This window comes from Bombus terrestris, chromosome 4 (assembly GCF_910591885.1).
Source record: "Bombus terrestris chromosome 4, iyBomTerr1.2, whole genome shotgun sequence".
NCBI classification, from domain to species: Eukaryota; Metazoa; Arthropoda; class Insecta; order Hymenoptera; family Apidae; genus Bombus; species Bombus terrestris.
The window spans coordinates 11,803,828-11,826,855 of NC_063272.1; the positions used below are offsets into that span (position 1 = coordinate 11,803,828).

The following is a 23,028-nucleotide window of genomic DNA, read 5'->3' on the forward strand; positions in this document are numbered from 1 at the left end:
AAATATATTTTAACAGAATTTTCCAAGACTTCGTATTATGTATGCGTATTTGTTTTATTTCATAATCCTCTGTTCTGGTTAGTTGATAAAATATGTGTTGCAGTGCGGCTCTAATTATTGAACGTGTCGGCAGAATAGAATTTCGCACAAAGGAATGAGTTCGATAAGAGTTGTCTAGAGAACAGATTTAATGTAATCTGATACAAGTTATCAAATATTCTGCTGCCCACAATCGTATCTTTTGCGAACAATCTGAGGAATTTTACATCAAAGGAGCGAAAAAAGCACCGTGTCTTAATTTTCAGATTAAATTAAGGAACAGGCTACATTTTTTGTTTCCTGGAACGCATAATTTTGCAGCTGGTACTAATTGTACCCGTAGTTAGCGTTTATTAATTGCCACCATTTGTACGAGTTTACAATTTTAATTAATTCTCGCATGTAATTGTTAAACCTAATTGGAATTTTTTTAATTTACCACGAATATTTAGAACAGAGTTAGAGGATGTCTCTTAGCTACGATCTGCTCGAATATTTATTTCGTTGTCACAATCCAGAGAGAAATTTTTAATGCATCAGTATTTCAGTATCTCGATAGATCTGTTACATGTGAATACGTACATGAATGCATCTGTCGGACTTATCTAGTATGCATGTTTGTAATTAATTCGTAATGAATGGTATTCACGTATGAATAGTACAATCAGGAACTGAAAGAGGAAGTCACTGTGTATTCAGTAGCAGGAAGAGAGATGCGTTTCGTCGTTGCACGAGTCTAGAAAAGTAACAGTATGATTTCGTACGACGTGAAACGTTAATATTTTGTATTTTTCTAATCTAAAATAGTCTAGAATAATGATAGATATATTTTTAAGATATAGGAACATATTCTTAATAAATGCAGCGACTTCCAAAACTGTCGCAACACCCCTTGGAATTGAACAACTTTTCTAAAATTAGACCAAACGACTTGGTTTGTTTTGAGAAGTTAGGAGGATTAGTTTGCTAAGGGACGTAGAACAACAATTTTCTAAAAATGGCAATTGATCAGAGTCGTCAAGAAGAAAGTAATTGCATTTTTCAACTTTTTTATCCGAGCGTGTAATGAAAAATTAAATAACGCATTTAATAATAATGCGTTAATAATAACATCCCCCCAAAAAACAAATCGTTTGATCTAATTTTTAAAAAGTTAATCAATTCGAAAAGGTGTTGCAACAGTTTTGGAAGTCACTGTACATGCTATTGCACAAGAGAATACGTTAGTACCGCTAAAATTTATAATTTTTGCATCGTACAAAATTTCGTTACTAATATCGATTCAATTATGCAAGAGGATTCTGAAACGTGTAGAAATAATTGTAAATTGTGTAAAAGTTTCTACAAGTGTTCTAATATAACACTTTCGTGAGATACTGTATTTTAAGATCTCGGAAGTAAAAGAAGAAAACACGTTTACCGTAATATTATTCTGTTATAAGAAGGAAAGATTGCCATTTAAAATACCTTTCTTCATTTCCTACTTGATTTTTATTGCAAATCGTGGTTTTTAAGCGCAGAATTTTCCTTGCATTTTCACACGGAATTGTGTGTTCGATCTCTCCTTAAAGCGCTTGTACTACCTAGCCACTGAAATACAAGGAAAATGTAATTAGTAACGCGCTCTTAATAGCGCATTGTCTGTTTAAGAAATCGCGAGTGGGAGGCATTCATCCCGCATAAATTACGCGAACAGCAGATTTTCTAATTTATGTTAATTTCATGGTTATTCATACCATCTGAGTATTTCGAACGTTAGCCTATGTGCAAAAATTTACATACGGCAAGTTTACGTTCGCATTATTAATTTGTTTGATTCATCGAAGTGAAAAGTTGTATTACGAGTTAAAGGTTGAAATGTTTCAATGAAATTTAATCTTAGAAAATACTTACCAATTTTTTCCAATATTTAGTTTAATATAAAGAATGAAAGAAATATTGGTTTAATGCTGAGGAATATAAACGAAGGTTATTTATGATTAAAATAGAATTATGTATTATTATTATTATTATTACAGTTCGTTGCGTGAATTAATATTTTGTTATTTAATTTATGTAGTTATTTCAATTTAATTTAATTCTTACATGGGTAAACCAAATGCTGCTTTTTGTAAGTAAGTTTCAAGTTTAAATATTGAACATTTTTGTATAAATTTCGATGTGAAGATATCAAGAGAGTGAAGAATAATTTTCACTTGAAAGTAAAGAATACACGGTTGCCCATATTATGATAATATTGCCAATTAGGAAGAATATTGAATTGATCAATAAAGTATTATATTTCGTACTTGTTTTTTTATTGCACTAATGATTATGGGATTTATTCTCAGCTTCTAAAATATATCTAGTTGTCTTCGATGTTATGATTTGTGTGCAAATGTATTAAAATGAAAATGTTTTACAATACGTGGGATATTTAATTTCAATGGCTTGTACAATTCGGTAGTCAATTATCGGCGAATAGAATAGGTGAGGCTTCGAAAGCCTTGCTCAGTTCGTTTAATGAGATTCTTGTTAAATGAAAAAGATAATATATTAGGAGATTACTGTATCAAATGCTTTAATAATTAATGATAAAACACTCGATAAAAGCATCAGAAAATAAGGTATAATAAAATTTTATAACTTTTGAATATCGAAGTAACAATCAATTATATGAATAAATTTTTATAGACAGGATGCACAATACAATTTTTATTCGATTAATATCATATAGGAGCAATATGAGGTTAACGAGTAATTGAAGGTTAATTCGTTTTTAATGACCATATTTTTTTCGTTATTACGTCGAGCAGATTATCTTCTAGATTCATTATTCAACTTAATTTGCCTATAATTATTGAAAACAGTATATAACGTCGAAGAAAGGAGCAGCAAAAATGTAATTTTTATTAGAGAAAAATTTTAATGGGTGCAGCAGCATTTTCTGCGCACCGATGGCTAAGTATAAACAAACTTGGACCTTAGATTCTAAAAGCATTAGTCAAACTTGTCCTACTTTTAACGTGTTCTTATATGTCCTAGCACCGATATTAGAAAACGTATTACGCGATTATAGACCTTTGTTTATCCCTCATTATCTAGCCGAGGATAGTGATTGGTTCACAATTTAATTTTTTTTTTTAACGAATCTTTTACATAATTCCTATTTCTGGACATACGTCCATTGTTGTCGTCTCTGATTCATCGTGCATTTCACATAGAATGTAAAAGTGCATCCTTATCGGTTTTTCGCGAACTGTTTATAACAGTGAGGTGGTTGCAATACATTTTTATGCTTTGATCTGTGATTAATGAGATCTTAGAAATATGATATAAATTATTTTCCTTTGGAACAAGGACGGTTCGTAAATTTCAATTTTATTTGCAATTAAAACGCTCGTTTTATTTATATTCTTATTTTAAGATATTACATTTTGTAGTGATCTTTATACCGTAGTGCAATTTACAAGGATCCTTGTTTTCGAACGTTCTGTATTTGTGAAATAGGAAGAGGGCCTCAAATTAATTGAGAGATATTAAAGAATACTTAAGCTATTATTCACGAAGCTTAATTAAATGGAAGAAATGGTTCTTCCCAATGCAATAATACAATAATTAAAAGTGAACGCATATGTATAATGTGAAATTCACAGCATCGATGAAATAAAGGGCATTGTGCAGCTATGAACTTATCAACTTCTATAATGTATGATATATATGATAGTATCATTACATAGTATTATTTATTGAAATTCTTATTTAGCGACGCTTCATTAACTCGCAAAATTAAAATTAACATTTTGCAATAGGATAGATTAAATATATGTTACAACTTTGCAAGTGTAGCATTGATCAGTATTTATATCAATATTTTATCAGAATTTCCTGTAAATGTAAATGTATGATAAATTTTACATATATGTATATTATAGGGCATATATCTATATCACAATTGTTTGTTAACTATCGAATAATAATGTTTAGCAGACCTTTTTTAAACATGCAATTCGAATCGGACACGAGCTTTCTCTCACGTACGGTCACGCGATTTCAATTAAATGACACGAATGCAAGTACACGAGATTGCCAAATAGGAATGGAATTTAACGTAACTGATGGAAACTTTTAATTAAAAAACCTTCGGATGGTTGTTGCAACGATCGCGTGGACTCAAAATTTTTTTGCTTTGCAAACAGCTGGTGTAAAGTTTGTTCGAATTGGTTACGTATTCATGTGATCTGTTTATGAACTTTTCACAACCAGTATCGATACTTTCTATTGTTGCGATGTACTTGCTTGAAGGGAGTGAGCAGTCGTTGCTAATAAAAAGAACAAGTGTGGAAAAAATTAGTGATAATTATTACGTTAATAATAGTATTATGTAATAACACATAATAATAGTATATAATACATAATTATTATATTATGTATAATATAATACTATTATACGTATACTACTTATATATATATTCTATTATATATAATATAATAATTATATATTATAAACTATGTATAATATAATATAATAATTATGGCTAATTTTCTCCATACTTGCTTCTTCTATTAATAACGAGCCTTCGCTATTTTGCAACGCTATTAATCGGATATTAATTGCTTCCATTTTTGTAATGTCTGACACAGATGTTTGTGAGAAAAAAAAATGTCCTTTCGCTCGAATGCACACGAATTATGAACGCAGTGTCTGCGTTCAAAATAGCATAGCGGCGAAGCGCGACGTAAAGATAAAATGGAATCGCGTAAACCGCTACATGATCGTTTAAAGTATTAAAGCCGCGAAGGGGACGTATTTGTTCGTATTAATGCCGAGTTATCATCGCGTCGCGTCGGTCTGATGTCGCATTCAAACTCGGACAACAACGTTCACCACGGCATGACAATACCCGCCTACATTCTACTTGTGCAAAGCTGGAAAGCATCCGCAACCTTGAGTTTCTACGTTCAATTTCCAACCCTCGCCTAACAGCTTCGAATCATCGTTTATTCACGATCTCTTTAAGGACACGCGCGTCGACCTTTCAATCGAGTTTCTTTCTGTTCGCGGCTTCGCTTTGAATCGACTTGAAAAATTTACCGCTGATTTACATTTCGCACGATCGTTCTTTATCTTCTTTCTTTTTATTCATGAGCCTGTTTGGATCACTGTTCCTCTCGTTAATAACTATTTGGGACGCACGTGTTTCTTTCCGGATATTGTGAATTCGTGCCGGATTGGGTTTCATTCTTAGTGGAGACGTATTAGCCAGGCTAATAAGTAATTTCTGGTCTTGTCGCGGTCCTTTTTTGTCCGGTTTCTTGATCAGCGAAGCGTTTCGAGGTGCTCAGTTACTCTTTAGCGTTGCGACACCTTTGCGATTCGTTGAAGTTTCTACGAAGTTTTTCGAGCAAAAATGTGTACTGTTCCTGATCGAGTATGTATCGCTTTTTTTCTTTTCTTTTTTCGTGAATGGACACAGACATGTTTTATGTTTTACAGTCGGATCATTTGATTTATATGAGCACAGTATCTTAAAGTTTTAATTATTCAGAGTAATTGTTGTATAAACGAGTCTAGTTGGTAGATGTATCAAAGGTTGCGTTTCATTTCATTGCGATTTAATGAAGGAGAAAGGAAAGAGGAAATTACAAAAAAATATATCGGGCAGAAAAAGTTTGACGAAGTAACGTGACAGAAGAGATTAGGTTTTTGTGTTTCGATGAAATTTATTATTATCATGACGTTGCTTCTCTACATTATCTACGCCTAGCACGCGAATTTTTTAAAAGAGGATTTAATGGATAAATTATGGGGAGGTATGGGATGATCGAGCGGTTAGCCTGTCCTTCTGACACGATAAACATAGATTTTTATTTACGATAAGCCTGGGTATTTTTGAAAGTATACAAAAGATTTTGTGGTTCTAACAAAGGAGCGTGCAATTTTGAGAGTGTAAGCGAAAATATTTTGGAGCATTACCAAGTATTCGTAAATTGCGAGGGCAAAGAATTATTCCCTCTTACTTCTGAATATTTATAGAGCGTATTTATAATTGGAATTATTGTTGGGGATTTTTTAAGTTGAAATACTTTTTTAAAAATACCTTTTAAGTTGAAATATACATAAGAATAAGAATTAAAAGTATTTATAAGAATCTCTTTTATCGAAGTAGCGAAAACGTGTAGAAATTCTAGTTATAGAATAATAGTTTGGTTTTGTAGTGAATCTCTTAAATTTAGTTTTGAATAATTTAGTAATAGTTACATTTTACGTGTTTGAAGTTTCGTTCTTTCACAAAGAAATGCATACTTAAATGTGCCATGTGACAATTAATAACAATATAATAATGAAAAATCAGATATTAATAATAATAAGTCCGAGAGAATTCTACTACTCTAAAATCGACATTAAACCCCAATTAAAAACAAATAGTGTAAAAATAATTTGTTTAAATTAAATGTAACAGTTTCTTTTTCCTGATATTGAATAAAAATGATTGTATCGTAATAAGTTGGTAGAAAATTGAATAAACATTCCTCGCAACATTTTGCTCTAATTTTGAAATAAAAGATAATGATTCGTGATATAGAATTTACCATGTACCCTAACCTATCGCGATTTTGATCAATTTTCTAATTAGTACCTAGATTTAATATTTAATTAAGAAGCATGATAATCGTAGATGCCATTTATTCGAGCTTTTCTCGTATTTTCCTAGGGGTATTGTTTCATAATTAATGCAAATGACTCATACATATTTCTATTCTCTATGCCTTTCTTTAGCCCTATCTTATTACCATGAGGAGATAATGAGGACTATTTGTGAATCATCATTATTGATTGAAGGTGAGAATAAGGCTAGTTACCTTTCGAGCATTCAGATATAATTTTACCTATACGTTCTTTTCATTCACTTTACACGTAAAAGTATTTGAAATACACGAAAGTGCGGAAAGTATGAATTGATCACGATATCTGTATTTAGAAAATCGGGGATATTAATGGTTTTTTGCAAAATATTAGACTTAATAAAAAGTGTATATCGACTTATTATTCAAGTCAACATTGAAAGAAAAACAGATATTTTTAATATGCAATGAATTAACATTTAAATAATGCAATGCTTAAAGTATTTTCCTCTTCAATATTCTTGTAATATTGTGGCTATTTAATTCCTCCATTGACTTAAATATTTTTTCAAACGGTTTTATCTGTATTACCAATTTGTCCTTTCCCCATGAATTTAATGAACTTTTTTAAATATTTCCATCCACATTGTCTGTTTATTCTTTTCCTATGTATTCAAATACTTTCTTTGAAATATTCCTATCCATATAGACTATAATTTACTTCTTCTATATTATCGATTTGTGCTTCTCTCATTAATTTAAATATTATTAATTAAAAATACTTCTCTCACCAATTGAAATATCGTTCCAATATTTCTGCTTATATTTATTCTTCGCCCACCAACCTAAATAGCTTTTAAAAATAGTTCTCTCTATCGCATTATCCATTTATCCTTTCCCTATTTATTATAAATATCCCTTTTATCCATTTTGCCTATCTATCCTTCACCCGTTACTCTAAAATCAGAAAAATTGTTCTCGGATAACGTTTATAGCTTTACACAATGCCACCAATTTACGAACTCGAACAAAGTGACATTAAACGGAGAGAGATACGGTGTACGTTACGTTGTCGCGTCCATTGTTCACGAAGGAAATGAGTCGCTGGCATTGAAAACTGTTCACGTGTTACATCGTGGCATGGTTCACGATCGAAACATCGTTTGAAAGAATCGAACGTCTATTTTCCAAGACTTGGGACAATGCACGGACTGTACGCGTCTGTAAACGTTTAATGATTCTTTTATATCCGAGCCACAATAACCGTTTCCATACATTGTCCGCTTCTCAGTTGTAAACATAGGTTGGTGTAAGTAGTTATTTGATATCCAAGATGTTTGTTATAAAATTCCTGTAGACACCGTAGACCGCGCAAATCGACGCAGATGTTTGTACAGGTGCTTTATAGTAACCAGATTGTTGGGCAACTTAAATAGATGCGCGGCACGAGATAGTATCCCAAGGTGGTTATTTTATACGCTGATCCTTTAATACATCTGTGTTAGGGTTCTGGGAGTACTTTACCTCGTAAATAGCAATCTATTTACACAGTGTGCTTTCGTGGATTTCAATATTTCAGCAACGTTGTTGTTTGAGGCAGTAATAAAAGTTAAACGAACCATCGAAGGGATAAAATGGATACTTTAGCGTGGTTATAAAATCGAAGAAAAAATATGAAGAAATTCTAACGTAAGCAATTGTATCATACTCCTATGATACATTATTATGTTAAACAATTTGCTACATTTTCAAAAGCACAATGCCGTCGACTACGTACGAGGATCGAAGTTCAAAACTGCTTTGGTACTTGTACCTTTCAATCATCTATAATTGCTTCGGTCCGTCATAAAAATTGCGCTTCGCTCTTCCTGGACGTAAACACAGTGCTCGAAACTTTTTCAAAGTAGCTTCCTGGAAACGGTGCGTGCCTTTGAAACTCTAAATTCTAGCTCGAAAAGCAATTTACCCGATATCCTTGACTACCATCCGCGTTGCTGATCCATCGGACTCCTCGTTACCGATACCGGTTTCGACATCGATCTCGCTGTAAACCAACCGATATTTTATTTTATTGTTTTGCTCCGACAAACCAGCTCTCTGTTCGAACGTGATCCAGAAGTTTAAAAACGAAAGTTCCGTTGCGGGAGGAGAATGTATAACAGGAAAAGCAGACATCCTGTCCGGAGACGAACCCTTTGACACACATCTGTTCGGTTGGTCGACGAAGACGCCCAGTGAACGTATCGTAAATCGTAAATATACACGCAAGTGTTTATTAGTGGAAGCTAGATGGTTTCACCGACACTTTCAGTAGCTGGCCGCGTAAGAATGGTTTGCATTTCACTGGTGAAACTAGCACGGAGCGTTTGGTCGACGCGGTCAAACGAAATATTACCGACATGCATTCGCTTTCCATCATCCTCGACACGTTCCTTTGTCCTTGCTGAACTTGCATGCGCGTGAACGCATCTCTATCTCTGGCTACACGCTCGTGCGGTCTAACCTTTTACTTTCCCCACAGGTTTTCCAGAGAGAAAATGTATGCCGACTAATTGTCGCCTTATGTTCGTTTGTCTTGTAATTAGCGATTCGCGAATGTATTTTATTATTAAAATGTTCTGACGCCAGATTATCGATATTCGAGTAAATGAATATTTCTATAAACGCTATTGAAGAAATGGAACCTAAGTAGAAGTAGTATTTTATTTATTAAGTATTATAACGTATATTTGCGTTTTATGTATATATCGTGTATCTTTTTACCTTTAAATCTCCCATAAATGTATAAAAATCCGCAGTCTATCGATGATTGTTCGTTGGCACGATTTTATAATGTTACGAAGCTATTTAAATTGTGAGAATTTATGTAAAATGATAAATATAGAAACTTGTATAATACCAGTAAGTAACATTAATAGTATAAATTCATACTAAGAGGTTATAATAAAAAATGTAATGTACATATATATATATATTGTCAATGAAGACAGGTAGAGAGTATTAAAAATATCAAGGATGTACATATATTAGTGGTCAAAGTGAATGATCTTTATGTAGCTGAATATATATTGTTATTCATATACTTACGCACATACGTAGGATTTAATTTCCTGCACGTGCGCTCGCATTATAATAGCGCTTTTTGTATATTACACCGAAGGGTCGAAGCCCCTTGAATGATCTTTATGAGTTTCGTTATTACGAATATTCCATTTAAACTGAAGTTCTAAGTACTCGTAAATGTTCGTTTACCACAGCGATATTTCATTCCGTTTGCCATTGTGTCGCTCCATAATGAATCCAATAACACAGCGTTTCGACAGAATCCGTATTTCCATGCATTTTTAAATTATTCCATTTCTCACGGAATGCAACGATAAAACGACAAGTCTCCCAGAATATAGAATTTTAGCGGAATGCTAGAAAAGCAAGAACAAAGCTGTTAGCGTGAAACGAAAGCAGATGATTTTACCTCGGAAACTGAGATTGAATTACGTTGAATATTTTATGGGTATCCATTCTTATGTCTTTGCAATCTCGTTAAAATGTGCGTTGCGAAACTTATTTTTCGAAAGTATGCCAGTCATCAACTGTCATTAGCTTCCGCAATTAAATAGACTCGTGTCCTCCGAGAGATTTACGAAGTCACGCGTTAATGCTTTTGACGAGCTATTCTTAACTTTGATTCTTTGCTCGTACGTAGTTAGCGACAGAAACGAGGAAGCAGAAATTCGCGATCCATCTGAGGGGAACATATCGCGAACCAATTTGTACAGTTTCGCAATAAATGAGATACGGCAATTGTAACGAGCGAGATAAAATAGCTTTTTAAAGAAATATTTGCTCAAATGACTTCATTGTTCAGTAAATCATTTAACTTTTCCTTATCGTTACAGTTATCGTGATTATTCCAAATAGAGCTTTTAAACAATTGAATTTTTCAAATATTCTTCTCTGGAATGTTTGAAACACGTAATTTTAAGATATTCGAATGAGAAATTTAACTGTCCCTGGTCCTAAAAATAATAATTATATTGCATTTCTTTCTATAATTTGAAGATGTTCGAATGGAAAGTTGATACTTCGATAAATCTGAAAACTAGAATTCGACGAACGAGATTTTTAACAATTGTCTTTTTAACTCTCATATTTTTATATATCTACACTTTAATATACGTAAATCAATCAAATACAATTGTTGCGAATTCTCAACTATATCGCTTGATATTGTGAACCTTGAATGAGATTAACGCTCAGGGAGGAGGGTAAATTAAATATATCGAGTATTAGTATGGTTTGATCATTTATTTGCACCTTTAGTATACACGAAGAGTTTGACGTTCTGATCACAACGGTTGTACGATTTTGTTGAGACTGAATACGGTGTAGTATAACACGAACAATACGACGCTCTGATGAAGACTGAGGTAAGATATTGTTGTTACTGTCACACGAAGCTTCGTCTCGTTTTTATAACCTGACTTTCCGTCCCCAGCTTTTCCATGATTTAATTGTATTCTCGTGGGTATATATCTTCTGGTATTGCCAGCTGTTTACTTTTGCCCTGACCCATCGGGCACTTAGGGTGTTTCTTAGCCTCTTAGTGATATCCGCATCGTAAGGTTTGCAGCTTGGGGAGGTAGACAATTCTGAGTTCTGCCAAAAAGGTAAATGTGTTATCTGAGGCATAAACTGACGGCCACTCTAAATCCCGAACAACAATTTCTTCCTATATTTCTCTCAATTTTGATAAAGATTTTCCAATCTGTTTTTCGTGTACTTTTCGTGTAGCGTTTCCTTCTTTAAATTCAAATATTTCGAAAGTATAATATTGCTATTCATTTAAAACGAATATAATGCAACTAAGGAAATAATTAGAACATGTGTTCTTTACTTTAAAAAGATAAAGAATGGTTGCTTTCAATTTGATTGTCTAACTTTTACATACCCGGAGGTTAACGTTATTTCATACTTCGTGCATTCTATAATTATATATAAGGATTTATATCTTCTCTGCAGAAAAAACATTGATGAACAGATTTCTCTTTCCATTTCCGCCGTGTATGACTGTTTCGCCATCGCTTATCTCGCTTTTAATTTTATTGTTACCCTTGTTTATTGCTATCTATTGTTCCATCGGCCGTTTATTACGTCAATCTGGAACTTTTTCGAATGTTAAAACATTTTCAATGATCATCGCGCCGTTCCTTATATAATTATGTCCAATATTCGAGTTTTATATTTCATATTAAGTTGGGAAATCCTTATCGTTCTGCTATGTATTCATTTCGAAACCTCTAATGCATTTGGTGGAAAAGTTTTTTTTCCATTTTCATTAAATAGAGTAAGATATTTAATTCGTAGAAATCTCGCTTTTATTTGTCCCGATTAAACGTAATAGCTGAGGTAAAATTGAAGGGGATATATTTGGAATTTGTTAACAGAAACCTGACAACCAAGTCTCGTCTGCATTATCGTTATACTTACCTATTTTAATAAGTAAATTTAATTATTATTACTATTATTATAGTTATACCATATTGTACAACATTGTAACATGATAAAACTGATTTTATAAAAATCATCAAATATGTATGTATAATATAAAAATATCAAATGCAATAAAATAGCTAGTTGTCAATGTAAAACACCGTGAATTAGTTTTCTTATTTTAGAACTTTCTGAACAATCCAACAGGTCAATAAAATGTCAATAGAAGGACAGACGATTGAAGACATTGATGATATGAAAACAAGATGCTATGATTGAACGCAAATGTTTGCTATGTAACTATGTTATACTTCTACATTTGTCCCGCGTTCTGTTTCTGTATTTGGCTGCTGAATATAGGGCATCGCACTGGCGTATTTAGTCCGCAGACATTTTCATCTGGTTTAAAAGTCTATTTCTGTCTTACGAAGTACCATGAATTTGCAATTCATCTTGGTAGGTCATCGTAATGCGTGCACATACGCGTAGACGTAGCATACCGTTTCTCCTTGTAAAGTTCTTGTATAATGATCCTTTACACGTAGCGGAACAAGTTAACGACCTATCTTTTCCTAAATTCTTGCTTTGGATGTACGTAGTTTGCAACGTGCGTGGCTTCTTTCGGTGTTTACGATGTACTTTGGAGCGTAAATGCGTCAAGTAGATGTAGCTGAAAGTATGCGAGCGAATGCTTTGTACGTGCGCCTGTGATTTTATTTAGTTATGTACGAAGAAAGAAAAAGAAAGAAAAGGTGTTGCATAAATTTCTTAAAGTATTAGACGTGAAATACCATTAAATATATATTTTATATTATATACTTCTGCGACATAGGATTACATATTTTTTAGATAAAGTCTGTATGATTAGAAATAAAATTAAATTTACATTACCTGTTTCATGTTTTATATCGGTATTTTACGATTTCGTGAACGTAATCGCCAAGTTCCTGATCAAATTACATCACTGAAACTTACATGTTATAATCACGATTTCGTGCGCAATGTTGCTGTATAATTTTATACTTAGCGAGTACTTATTTATTTTAATTCCAGGCTACTTTCTACAGAAGTGAATATAATTCTCTACAAGAACGTATTTAACTACCATCTTTTATTCATATTGTTATTTTAAGTGCGCGTGAAAGTATCTCTAGCGAGGGTAAACTGAATAAATTAGAGTAAAGTTGTCAACGTCAATCGATAACTGTTTGAATGAAAGAGACAAATAATCTCCGCATTATCTTAGATTGAATTTATGCTCTTCGATTCAAGTCACTTAACTTTTTAAGGAATCTACCGCTATTTCACGCCTCATTGAACGTCCTTCATTTCATTCTGCAGTCAATTCCATAGGAAAAAGCGTAATTTTTAACGATAACCTTCGTCCGATATCTCACCGACTCGCTGTCCTGTTCACTCGCTTACCTGTCGAATCAAATGTCAGGTGTTCCTTCTTCGACAGACTTACATTTCTCTTTCATGCAGCGAAAATACGGACGAGCAATGAAGATGGAAAAGGCTATTGCAAGAATACCTTCGCTCTTGCCTATTAAATAACGAGGAATTAATAAGTATGTGGTAATAAATATTAAATAAAAAATAATATTCTTGCTATAGTTTCATTTTTATCTATGAAGATATAATATATAAAGTTATATATATATAATATGTTAGAATAAAATAATTTCAAATTACTATTAAACTTGAAAATGGAGGAATAAAAACGAGAAAATTCAAATTAATAAAAGAATTTATTTCATATAAAGAATGCATTTTTTTTAAATATGCAGTAAATAGTAGACTCATTAGCGTTCGGATTCGTTCTGTTCGTTTTATCGTATCTCAAATTTGCTTTGTAAAGTAAAATTGTATTTGCATAAGAATGTTATGCGGTTTTAAGTTAGGTTAAATCTTCTACGTTGAGGTTTCTTAAGAGAGTTCAAAGTACGTATATATATATATATGTATGTATACATGATAATTTACTTTAAATACAAATGATTTATAAGTAAATGTAAATTAAATTAAATTTTTGTCGCTCGTATATTTTTATAGTTCTTTTTTAAAATGTAATTGTAAGATCCGTGTGAATACAATAGGAATTGGAATAATTAATTCTATATAAATATAACGAAGGTCAAGATATGCGAATCTAAGTAATTATACGAACATTTTATCCTTCTTTTCTCTTAAGTATACAATAGTTTCGTTAATATACTGTAAAATGAAGAAGTGTTCCAACTGTAAATTAAATTTACTGCTTTCTCAAGTCTCGAGGATGCTCGTGTAGCAAAATGTTAGGAATTAATTGAAAAGAAAGAAAGACATACAAAAATGTACGAGTATAATACTTTTCATAGAAAAATAACGGTATCTAAATCGATCGAATCTGCACGCCGTTACGCATCGCATTATTTTTCAACAATACATGTCTACGATTCCGTGAGGAATGTCGAGTAATTACAATTCGAACCGAGTCTGACCGGAAATTAATACAAGACGCGAGAAAATTTTCGCAGACTGTGCTCGTACATGGATCAAGGAACAGGATATGACAGTTCGCGAAATATGACACATCTATTTTTGACTTTCTGAATAAAATTTCAATTTTAATTCTCTGTATTTCTATGAAAGAATATTTCCAGAATATTTGAAATATTTCTATCCAGTAGATTAAACTGTACCTACCGAAGGGTGTCGTTCGTAAATATTTATACACTTTGGTCAATTTATAACGACAGTATGTGAATTGTATTAAAGAGTACAAATTAATGAATGAATGGTGAATTAATAATTAAGAGGACAAATTACTATTTTTTATGGAGCTAGTAGACTCTAAACTTAAATTACCTGTTAAAAAATAAAGCAATATACTATACATATATAATTAACACGAGCAGTTGCTGTATTAGTTTAAAAGAATCTTTCCAATTTGATTTATGATTAAGAAAGTGAAGAACCTGAAGGTAAGAAGCTCATCAGGTAACAAAATAATTGTACAACACTTGTCAATTACGAAAAGTTATTTACTATAGAAAAGTAGTTATTCATTACGTTGCTAGCGTCTGTAAAATCATTCTTCATAAAAATACCATTTCTTAAATTAACTACATCAGATGTATCTTAAATAACGTTTTATAGAAACTTTTCTTTTCTCAGTCTTCATTAATTTCTATTATAAAACATCTCTCATTAACCAGTGAAAAATAATGTTATCATCCTTCACAGCTCGTCGATCGAGGAGCATAATCTCGTTTAGAAGATCGTTGAAACGATGGAAAAAGCGCTATAATACTCTTAGAAACTCTAATGATTGATCAGAATCGTTTCATTCTTATCTCAGTTACGATCGAATCAATCAAACACGTAATACTACCAATACAAAGACGAACGTAGAGCGCTGATTCACTCATATTTCAAATGATCCATTAAACTGCAGTTATTTATTTTTCCACCACATCTCAAAACTGTTCTTTCCCTCTCTTAAAGTAACTTATTAAATGTATAAAATTCCGCGATCCTCGATGGGTAACACGTAGCGATCGCGATGGATCTCTATCGAACGATCGCCTATTACTTCCGCAATTATTCTATTTTTTTTCTCGTCAAGTAAATTATACACGTGTCGTTAGGTTCAAGTGTCCGTTGCTACTTGATTGGGTGAAAGAATACGTCGTCGCTGACTAACACCTAATCTGCATCAGAAATCCGGAAGCGCGAAGGCGTGACTGCTCCGCAGTTCTTGCGAAACTAGTTTTCACTCGGCAAGATCAAGGCTCCCGCCGCGATCGATCGACGATTTCGAGGTTACATGGCCGATATTGATAATCGGATTTCATTATGATACTGAAAATCTATAAGAAATCTTTTAAGGCTTGTATCTAGTTAGAAATCATTGCAGCAACGACCAGCAAAACATTCTCAAAACGACCGAACGAAGAACTTGAATGAGCAAAAGAACAATAATTTTATGTTCGAAGAATGTAGGAGGAAAGAAGTTCAAGAATGTTGGCCGAATAAGAAAAGGAAAAATGATTTTATTCAATTATTATCGAGTTATCGTATATCTACGATGCAAATTTCATTTAACCTTCGAAGCTCGCCGAATAGTTTCTATTTTTCTAATTATCATCTTAATCGGCTTTGGTCGAGCGCGTTTTCCACAGTGCCTGATTCACACAAATTCCATTGCGTTCCAGCTGGATTGAATGTGTAATAAAACGTTACAGGTCGTTTGCACTACGTTTCCACGGAAATAAACTTCTGTTTCGATCCTCCGCATTGCAAGGCTGGCCGACTATCAAGCGTGGTATTTGTACGCGGAAAGCAGTAGGACTTCTTGCATGCTCGATCCAACGTGTTATTTCAGTAAATCACGGTGATATCGATGCGCGTGTTCTCTTGCCAAAGAAAATATTTTTCATACTTTAGTGATCGTGGATCGACATTATTCTGATAGCTGTTGATTATCCTTTGCATTGTTAATTCACCGTAGAATTCGGTTTATTGTTTCTTTCGAGAATTAATGGACAACTTTATTAGATAAAAATCTGACAATAAAAATATGTCGAGTATAACCACTATTAAAATTTTTCTAGAATTTTTTTATAGAGATACATTCTCCCTTAAAAAGAGTACGAGTTATCTTTTTAAAAAAAAAAAAAAAAAAAAAAAAAAAAAAAATAATTTTATTCATATTTTGTCATTTGAATAAAATATTTTTAAATTTAATACTTAATATATACGTAATATGAATTTTGAACGAAAATTCCAACTGAGAAAAACGAAAGAGGACAAGGACTCGAGTTACGTCACTAACTCCTTTATTATATACTTTTTTATACCTACAATGATATATAGACACAAAATCGTGTAAATTTTTCTTGTTATGCCAAATACGTCCCAGCGTGTGCATTAAAATCGTACTTTCTTAACTTGAAATGTACGTACGTACTCTCATTCAAAAGAGGTATTTTATGGACGGTTAGATCATACTAACTTACATAAATATTTTATCTCTTAAGTTTTCAGGTATAAAAGATATAAAGAAAGTCGCTATTGATATTTGTTAACATCAATTTGATCAGGATTGTGTCTGTCTTACATTTATGACCAGGTTTCATTCAGTTTAATGCTTTTGTACCTGTACGCTGTATTCAATTAAGGAAATTAATTTCTCATAAACGTGTATAACAAGTCTTTTATATTTTTTGTTCAAATATATTTATTTTAACGATACGAATTGCATAATACATAACTAGAATAACAAGGAATTTTATGTTTTATCGTGTAAAGACGGATGTAATTAATATTAAGAAAGTAGAGGATTAACTGATATATTTCAAAGTTATGTTACTTTCACCTGTAGATTACGATATATTGCGATTTAATAAAACGCATCAATACAAGAAGCAGATCGTACGGCCTACTTCTGTCGAACCTTGTTAGTAAAGAGGACGTGTTTGACTTATGTGTACTGTCATATGGTGCATTGCATTTTAATTTATATCAGTCATAAAAGATTGTGGCCCAGTGAAGAAGAAACATGAATGTCAGTCGATTTCTTATGTCAGTACTTCCGTTACAATAAATTGCATCAAAGCTATAGAACGAAATATCTTGAAGTAAAATTTTAAAATAAGACTGTAAGATTAATATCACGATATGTGTATTGTTTTATCTTATAGTGCTTTGTTATTGGAAAAAATGATTAGCAGAGTGACTAATTAAAAACTTAAGCAATGAGTAAAGTTAAAAAGAAGAGAAAATAAAAAATTACAGGAAGTGCAATGCTTATTGATTAATGAGAGATTTGAGACCTCTCAATTTGTCTAATTGAGATTAGACTAGTTTGTATGTATATAGCATTTGTATGTATGTTTGTATGTATAAGCAATAAATTATAAAATTAAATAACAATAAATTATAGTAACCAATTTAATGTGTCAAATTCATCATTTTATATTTCATATTGAGACAAACTGTATGTAGTGTATATAATTTGCAAAAAGACTTCCAACAACCAAATACAACATTCTTTTAATTATGAATGAACAGTATTTTCTTGTGGACTTATTTCTTATAAACGTTTCAATTTCACGGTATCTTTCGTGAAAGTTTTTACATAATCAAAACGCTGTTCAATAAAAATTCACTATAAGAAGTTGACACAGCTTTTTAAATCTGTTTTCTTTGTTGAACAGACGTGGATAAATATTTTTACTTTTATCTTGATGTTTGCTTTACGTGGGCATACATCAAACAGACGGTATAACCCTATGATGTATCACAATTTGTCTTCTTAGAAAGTACGCTTTTCAATTCTTAGCATTAATTAGAGTTTTTTAATGACGCGATGTTCTATTCATGAAATTCTAAACGTATAATTCCTATTAAGAGAATTCTATGGAAATGCTAATAAAAAGAATAGCGGAGCATTTCATTTCATGAAATGTGAATTGAAGTTCATATGAATTTTATAATTTCTACTTTTTTTTTTATAATATATCGCTACAAATGTTAATTTAATTATATACTCTTCTTTTATGCTTGGCGTAATTAAAAGAATGTATAAAAACATCTTTAAATTCAAAAGTTTTATAGATTTAGGTTCTTTCAAGTTGAGAAGTCGCTATAAATCCTGAATCATTTATGCAGATATATTATTTGAAGCTGCAAAGGTGCACGTAATACACGTAATATATAAAAATACACGAAGTATGCAAAATAAAGTATCTATTCGTTATAAAACTTAATATAATAAATACAAATCTCCGGCTACATTTCACTTGTTTTAATTCTATTCCTAAAAATATGATACATGCGTATACTCTTAATATGGTTGTCTCATAAAATATTTGATTAAATTCTAAAGCAATAAAAAACGAATAACGTACACCCGTATAAATTTCCAAATCGTTTATTTGAAGTTATTATAGCAAGTTTGCAGCATTAGCGATTACAAGATTGAACCCATCAAAGATTATAAGAACAAAACAGGCCTTTTTGTCGTGATCAGATTGATGGATCGGATAGTTGCTATAGTTCTGCATAATAGCGTTCGATCGATGCTGATTGATGGTCTCGTGGTGCCGGCAGGCTGAAATTAACGACGGATATCGTAGGACACGGTTCGTTAATCGAACAACCACGATGCTCCGTAAGAACCGTGGGTGTTCACGTGTCAGTGATGAGTTTCTTGCGATTCTCATACGTTTTTGTTTTAGTTTATACGCGCAATTTCTCAGTTCGAAATCGTTGGATATGTGTTAACTATCTATAACTAAAATTTTGTTTGATTATCAGAGAAAAACATCTAATTTATTACAACTTTTTGCAGCTTAACGTTATGGTTATGAACTAATCGATTTAATCGTAAATCGAAGATAACTGTTCGGAGATGATATACATGTTAGGAAGAAGTTTCTAGAATGTTAGACGTAAATTAATTAGCTGAGAGGAAATTACGAGTAATTAATCAATAAATAATCAATAAATTATTCAAGTATCAAATGTGCTATAGGAATATTGAAAATAACGCATCAGTTACATAATTCTTATTCATACATATATTCTGTTGGTACTAAACTAACGAAATATCACAATGAAACAGTGATTTTAAATTATGAAGACAAGAGGAATTTACAATTATAAAAATATGTATAATGTGTTTCTGTTATTTATGTTCTACGATATTTCGCACAAATTAGCATCTATATATAATTACTATTCATAATGTCATAAATACAGATATAACAACGATAACGTATATCCACGAACTGTACACCTACACAAAGTTTCAACAAAAATATGAAAAGTAATCAAGCATCGCGTTCCCAGGCCTACGACTACCAAAATAGTGAGAAAGGAAAAAGTAAGAAAGAAGTTACCTCATTCGAGGTTCTAGTGTTAACTATCTACACGTAGAACGAACTGTTAGCTTGTATTTGGAAACCGGATTCCGTGCCATAGAGGTTTGTATAATCCGGACAAATATTGGAGCTCGCCTGCATTATCTGCCGTATGAAGCGTCAGGGTTCAAGGGTCAGCTCAGTTTAATTGTACGCCGAGAAATCCTGCTCCGTGTTTCTCGCGCTCAGTGCGTCCTCGTCCCTCTAACTGTGGAAGAAACGTACGAGATTATGGACAACGATACGGTGTATGCGCGAAAGACGATAATGTATGCAAGTCAGGCACTAAAGTTCCCGGCGACGCCCGCTATATACGTACTCGACCATGCATCAGGCTCGCACGTGGCTCTAAAGGTAAATTCACGTCAGCCGGGCGTCACGAAAATCGAAGGGCAACCTACACCGGTGAATGTAATTATGGTGCAACGCGTTTCGATTATCGTGGCAGAACATCCAAGTTCGTGAGTTTGCGCTTGCCTCTTTTCAGGCCATTTCATATGATCGTACAAATTTTAGTATTGCTCGTAATTTAAAGAGCAAAATGACGAGCGATGTCGTGTGAAATTGGAAAAGATATGTAAGGTTCTTGTATTGAGGTATTGTTCTGTTGCGTTTGATCATTATTTTACGACGATATTTACGAAAGCATAATATAAGTTTCGAATAGTTAATAAATTCAGAAAAGAACTATTTACAATACTTATTATATTTATGAAATACCACCAAGTTACTAAAACTTATTACAAAAAAATATTTATTTGAGAATTCTTTGGATGTTGAGTGAAATACATACTCGTCATAAATCTTTCTTTGCCATAATTTAAAATAGAATTTATTTTGTCTTGAAGTCTTATTATATAATGTTATATTTTACAATGATGATATATTATTCTTATTAATATAATATTATATTGTCTATATAGTGTTATTATTATTAAATTACAGTACACGATAATAAATATTTTACATTTTGTATGAACATAAATCTATATATGTATATTTATGCAAATATACATATAATTATAAAAGTAAGAGTTCTCTGTACAACTCTTAATCTGTTCTCGGATATTTGTTATTGTATAAAATGGAAAAATTAATTTCATTTCTTTCAATCATTTTATGATATTCACGTTACTCGCTTACAAAACTCGCTTTTGCCTTGTCCGGAATGGTATTGACACATTTGAATAATTCTTGTAGCCGTGCACGTAGCATTAAAGATAAAGATACATTCACACTGATGGATTGTGGGCGTCGCGGAAATAAATGAAGTGTCGACACTTTTAGTAACGACGATAAAGTATCACCGTTCAATTCGCGCGATCATTGTTTCGCTTTCCGTGATTTGTGTACATAGATGCATATCTATCGTACTGGTATTAAAATTGCATTTAATGTCTTTTCTGTTTCTCGAGATCCTAACTTCTGTCCTGTAAGCTGTTGAGTAATCGTGAGAACGTTTCTTTCCCGTTTGGATTTCTTTGAGACATCTTTATTACAAATCGTACTCCCGTATCATACAATGATAATAAATTTTGCGTACCTCGTGGTGTTAAAAATAAATTGGCTAATCAGTGACAAATATCGTCGCGACGTTGTTTTCGTTTATTTTTTGTTAAAAACTTTTAAAATTTAAGAAAAGATGGAAAATTTGAATTACTTTATACAATTATTATGTACTTCGCGTACTCTGTACATATCAACTTCAATTTTTGTCGTTTACAAATTCCACTACAAATTTAATTAACATCTTATACAATTATTTATTAGTTTGGAAAATGTGACTTACAGTGTTTCTGTAGTTCTTTTTCCTTTTATTTAATCTATCAGACCTTGGCCCTTGTTTCTTTTACCACGAACTTCATGTTAAATCGCTTCTACGAAGCTTCTGACGATCTTTAGTTGCCGGTGAAATCGTTGCTCGTTGATTTCACAACCGTCCTGTGGTTGAGTCAGGCGCAGGTTTCGAAGTTTCTATCGGCCGTGTCCTAAGGCTGTCGATAAAATCGATCGCAATTATATATATCCACGGTGACGGTAATGCGATGTTGCTATTTGGATGATTTGCATGGGCAAAGGGTTACATTCGTAGCATTGCAACGTGTTGCGTAACTTTGCATGACGCGGAAACATTTTTGCATAGTTCAGTGCTACAAACTGTATGCTTAGGTGTATGGCGTAATCGAATAGAATTTTTAATAGAGTTTTTAAAAATTAGTATTTTTAAGTTAGAAAACCCCAATCTAATTGTTTATTTTAATAAATCCAAATCTACAGTGCCTACTTATCTGAACAAAAAAAAAAAGGTGAAAGAATCTTAAAGATACATAGAAACAGCGTGTTTATTTAATATTATGTGACTAGTGGGCAAGAAAAAAAAAATAAAAAAATGGTAACTCTATATACAACATTATAGTTAAGTATAGTTAAACATAATATCCTAATATAAAAAGCACACGTAATAAAATATACCATATATCGTACCTGAGTAAATACAACAAGAAATTTATGTCATATATAAAAATCCTTAAAATTCCAAAATAGTCCTCAGATCACCCCTCAATGTAAAATACTATAATCTCATTTGAGTTAAAAAATTCATATGACGTGATGTATAATAAGGGGCGTTAAAACCAAACCTTTCTAATATTAGCTCGTACTCAACCTAACTTTTTACCTTATGAAACTCTACACGTATAAGTAGGAAATTAACGAAAATGGGATCTACTGTCAAAGAATTTTGTTATTCGACATTTCGAAAGGAACTGAAAGTTTAATAAGAGAGTATAAGAATTTTTATTATTTACGATGAATGGCGTCTTTTTCTGGATTCCGGAGTATAATTGTCTTCTTTGAATCACGTCATCAGCACGTAGAGAAGAAATTCGAGCAACACGGTGGTCAGCCACTAGCTATTGCACCACGTAATTAAAGACAACCGTAAAGGTACCTAAACCGGTCTGAGTAACGAAGTTTCGGTTAC

The 23,028-nt window shown here is 32.3% G+C and overlaps 1 protein-coding gene across 10 annotated transcripts in view; it reads left to right on the forward strand.

Moving 5' to 3' along the window:
• Positions 1 to 23,028, forward strand: part of LOC105665673 — a 123,302-nt gene that overhangs the window by 17,636 nt on the left and 82,638 nt on the right. The gene's annotated exons all lie outside the window — the stretch shown is intronic.